The 5129-nt window shown below is 52.8% G+C and overlaps 1 long non-coding RNA gene across 1 annotated transcript; it reads left to right on the forward strand.

The window, feature by feature from the left end:
- On the forward strand, window positions 1-4648 carry LOC142923363 (uncharacterized). Its single transcript, XR_012940703.1, has 2 exons — window positions 1-2527; window positions 3538-4648. It is a non-coding gene; the product is annotated as an uncharacterized LOC142923363 (long non-coding RNA).
- The last annotated feature ends 481 nt before the right edge of the window (window positions 4649-5129 follow it).

Genomic DNA, 5129 nt, shown 5'->3' on the forward strand with positions numbered 1-5129 from the left:
CGACACCTGGGAGACAAAGGCGCCCGGACGTGATGTTGGCCACCCATCCCGTCGTGCGCTGTGCAGGCCTCCAAAGATGCTTGCAAACAACACTTGCCCAAAGTCTTTTATGGCTATACAGGGAATCCTTGTCTTTGTAATGGGTGTATATTGTGAGTAATATGTATATCTGCAGAATCAATCGCATGGAGGAGAAACCCTCGACACAACCCAGTGCTAAAAGGTGCAGGACGAGCAGTGTTCATACAGCACAGATACCACTGGGAACTTGTAGCGGCACTAGAGGAACACACACAGGAGAGAAGCCCTTCACGTGCAGTGTACGGGAAGGCATTTTCTTATTCAACAACTCTTCAGAACCACCGGAGAACACACACATGGAGGTCACATCCTGGAGCAGAATCTTTATCTTCACTTTTAACCTCAACTTCTTCGCTTGACACTTCCACTCCTGGCCATGTATGCAAGCTGGAATTGTATTCTGGTTGTTGTTACGAGATAGACTCATTGTGGCACTAACTCTCACACGTCCCTTTCAAACTGTGCTCCTTGTAGATTTACTTACGCGTTTTTCGCTAACGAAAAACACTTCAAAGGCCTTACAGAAGTTTACTTGAAGGTTTTGTTTTACATGTGTAGTGATGGTAGCATCACTACTGTGTACACACGCACAAGCGTGACATCACTATGCGGGGGAGCGTCATGAGCACGCGGGTCTACACACACGCATGACGTCATCCCGGCTGGAGGCGGAAATGACGTCAGGGCCGGTTCTGGGCTCGGGAGGCCACGAGGGTGGTGTGAGGCCGTGGCACTCTCTGTGACCCCGGCTGGACACGTGACTGGACCCCAGTGGGGGCCGGGGGCCTAGGGGACACCTCGGAGGGCACGTGGACAGCAGGGGGGCTTCGAGAGGGTTCTCGAAGGGAGGCGTGGCCGGGGCGGGGCCCGGGCACGCCGACGCCCATATAAGCAGCCTCCTCACGAGGTTCGAGGCTGCCCGTATCAAGAACGAAGATGCATCGTGAAGATGCCAAGAAGAGTCAAGCCTCCAGTCAGCGGACCTGGCAGTAGCCCACCTGGCTGGGTCACGCTAGAGTATTAGAGAAGTATGTGTTAGCTAGAGTAGGTTGGTGGTCACCACCTTATGTGCAGTGTTATATTACTTACCGTTCTAATAAACCAGCGTTGCCTCCCAAGGAGTCGTGTGTGCACCTAATTCGAACCCACTACATTTGGTGTCAGAAGTTGTGGAAAAATAAATAACGTTAGGTGTTATCCTAGTCAGTATAATATGTGCACGATTACTACAACTTACCTGCTCACTTTCACACGACGAGGAGGCGAGACGATCATCTTCGGGGCAGCCCCGGGGTTCTGCAGCCTCGGTGAAGGAGGGAGATGGCGCTGCAGGCGGGGCAGCAGCACGCACATCACGTCGCTGCTTCGCCGCCATCGAGAGAGAGAGCGACGGAGCTGGAGGAGAGAGGACGCCGCCGCTGCGGGTGCCTGGGCGGGAAATTCGCGCGCGCATGGTGCACGCGCGGCCGCCATCTTGGCGGGCGGTCGGGACGCGGTTCCCGCCAAAACGCCGCTCCCGCCATTCTCAACGCCTGTGGAGGGAGATCTTGGGCCGTCTTGGTGGCATCCTGTGCTCACCATCCAAGAGTCTTCAAGTTCCACAGTGCAGCCTCCGTTCCTCACAGCCTCTCAGGCGAGTCGTGACACAATGCACCCGGCCCTAAAAACACACTTCACCCATCTTGCGTGTGCCGGGTTGCGATTAGGTGGTTTTTTTACTCGCTGGGTTGCGATACGTGTTAGTTGGGTTGGGTGCGTGGCAGATTGACGCGGCGCCCGTGCGTGTGTCTGCTTTGTAACAGTGTTAAGTACGGCGTCGGGATTGTTATCTTAAGGAGCCAGTTAATGATTAATTCGGCTATGTGGGGGGTCTCGGCCTCCGTTAAGATCCAGTTAATTGCCGGGTTAATGATTTGTTGACACTTTGATTGATTGCCGTTGCGGAGTCGCGATTGTTTTTGCGTATACAGTATGGAGCTTCGCTCGTGAATGTTGTCAATGTGTGACTGTGCGAAACTTTGCTTGTGAGTGTTAACAATGTATGCTTTGTATGGAGCTTTGTTCGTGATTGTTAATATATAGCTTGTGCCACATTTGTTAACGAAGTGTTGATTGTATGGGATTTTTCTCGAGATCGCGATGTGTGGACTGTGTGTACTGCATAGACTGTCTCTCTGCACTGATACGGGTTGTGACGTACATTGTTGTGATCCTTGTTGCGGATCGTTAAATTGTGATGATGACATGGTGCCAGTGATTTGGATTGTGCTGCTGGCTGTGGCTAATCTGGGCCAAAGATCCTGACCAGAATGCCCCTGTCATTGTTGCGTGTTGACACTAGTGTGGTCCCGTCATGGTGTGGCTGATGGCTTGACCTGGCGGCCCGGAGATCGGGACACTCCGAGGCGCGTCTGAGACAGTGAGCCAGAGGCTCAGGGAGCTTGTGGTGAGTTGCTCTCTCAGCTCGGTTGGTACAGCTAAATGCTGCAATGCGAGGCTTGGAGAGAGGGGTTGGTGTGTCCTCTCAACCCGGTTGGGACAGCTGATTGCTGCAATGCGAGTCCTGGAGAGAGGTGTTCTTGTGTCTTCTCAGCTCGGTCGGAACAGCTACATGCTGCGATGCGAGTCTTGGAGAGAGACTGGGTTATAATTCCCCCGATACGGCTGACACGTGCGCGTTGGAAAGGCGGGGGGTGCTACCGAGTGGCATGAGATGTCTGGGTTGGCCTTCAAGGGAGGGCTTCTGAGTTGTGCGAGCGCGGAAAACGCGCGTGGGGCCGCCATTTTGTGTGAGCGCGGGAAACCGCAGGGGATGCGGGTCGTGCATGCGGCCGCCATTTTGTACGTGCATGGGTATTTGTGTGAACCATTTCTGGGCAAGATCAGGCATTTTTTTTGTCACGTCGATTTAACATTTTTTTACAAAAAATGTAGATACTGAGGCAACGCTGAAGTGCGACTTCTTTGCCCAGTACATGGGTCAACCTGGAAGCATGACTTCCTTGACCCGGGATGTTGTACAACATCCAACGGTTGTACCTTTGGTTGCAGCATACTGGCTCGACCTTGAAGAGCGACTTCCTTGAGCCAGTACATGGGTCGACCCTGAAGTGCGACTTCTTGACCTGGGACGTAGGGAGATGTCCGGAATGTTAAGTGGTGTTTGTAGGTGGGTGTTAGACTTTCGGTCTTCGCCCTATTGCCACCTGTGGGGTGGAACGATAGAGCGGTGTGAGACCCTGCCATCTATGGGGTGGTTGTGTGGTTTTGGTTTGATTTTACCGGTGTTGGTTGTGCATCCAACGCGTCGGAATCTATGTATTTTTGTTTTTATTTCTTCCGCCGGGCGGAATACGATCATCTCCACTTCCCTGGGCCGGGTGGCTGTCGTGTCCGACGAGCTAAGGCGTGGGCTTGTGGTGCTGTGCTTCAGGAGGTGGTTTCTCCTTGTCACAGGATTCCTGCACCTGCCGCCCTTGGAGTCGCCGGTTGTGCTGACCGGATGTGGACTTGAAGGGGGGAGTGGAGCGCCCGTACGTCACTCCTGCTCATCCTGTTGCCCAACTCCTGGGGAGGGGCCGTGCCCTTTTTGGGCCTTTTTCAAGTTCCCCCAGGACCTCCAGGGAGAGTGTGCTCGCCTCCCCTCGAGGCTCGGCCACGCGAATTCGTTTGAAGACTGGCCGCTGTCCATGACTCTCACACCTTGTTGATTGCCTACACCGTTGTCAAGCAGCCACATTCATATGTCGGTGCATGCGTACAAATTCACACGGATGGGCTGTGCTGAGGGATAAGTGGGTTGACCAGTTCTTTTGGTGTACATGTTGTTGTTGGTTCCCTTCATTCCATACATTCTTCCCTTCCCCCCCTCTCGGTATGTGTACATGTTTCTCGGGGTGATTATTGTCGGTCGCCGGTTGTTTGTTGTTGTTGGAGGCACACTGTGTTTTTTCTGTATTATCATAGCCGAGACGGCTGGTTTTTTTTTACATGGGGGAGGGTGATGTAGTGATGGTAGCATCACTACTGTGTACACACGCACAAGCGTGACGTCACTATGCGGGGGAGCGTCATGATCACGCGGGTGAACACACGCATGACGTCATCCCGGCTGGAGGCGGGAATGACGTCAGGGCCGGTGCTGGGCTCGGGAGGCCACGAGGGTGGTGTGAGGCCGTGGCACTCTCTGTGACCCCGGCTGGACACGTGACTGGACCCCAGTGGGGGCCGGGGGCCTAGGGGGCACCTCGGAGGGCACGTGGACAGCAGGGGGGCTTCGAGAAGGTTCTCGAAGGGAGGCGTGGCCGGGGCGGGGCCCGGGCACGCCGACGCCCATATAAGCAGCCTCCTCACGAGGTTCGAGGCTGCCCGTATCAAGAACGAAGATGCATCGTGAAGATGCCAAGAAGAGTCAAGCCTCCAGTCAGCGGACCTGGCAGTAGCCCACCTGGCTGGGTCACGCTAGAGTATTTGAGAAGTATGTGTTAGCTAGAGTAGGTCGGTGGTCACCACCTTATGTGCAGTGTTATATTACTTACCGTTCTAATAAACCAGCGTTGCCTCCCAAGGAGTCGTGTGTGCACCTAATTCGAACCCACTACATATAGTGTAGTGTATAGTGTAGTGTATAGTGTGTAGTGTAGAAGTGTATAGTGTAGTAGTGTGTAGTGTATATTAGTGTATAGTGTAGGGTATAGTGTAGTAGTGTAGAAGTGTGTAGTGTAAAAGTGCTGTAGTGTAAAAGTGCGGTAGTGTAAACGTACGGTAGTGTAAACGTGCGGTAGTGTAAACGTGTGGTAGTGTAAACGTGCGGTAGTGTATAGTGTATATTGTAGTGTATAGTGTAGTGGTGTGTAGTGTAGCGTAGTGGTGTGTAGCGTAGTGGTGTGTAGCGTAGTGGCGTATTGTATTGTGTAGTATACTAGTGTAGTGTATATTGTGTAGTGTATACTGTAGTATATAGTGTAGTATACTAGTATAGTGTAGTGTATACTGTAGTATATAGTGTAGTGTATAGTGTATACTGTAGTATATAGTGTATAGTGTGG

This window comes from Petromyzon marinus, unplaced genomic scaffold, assembly GCF_048934315.1.
Source record: "Petromyzon marinus isolate PM22_M1 ecotype Great Lakes invasive population unplaced genomic scaffold, UKy_Petmar_22M1.pri1.0 PM_Scaffold_45, whole genome shotgun sequence".
In the NCBI taxonomy this organism is placed as follows: domain Eukaryota; kingdom Metazoa; phylum Chordata; class Hyperoartia; order Petromyzontiformes; family Petromyzontidae; genus Petromyzon; species Petromyzon marinus.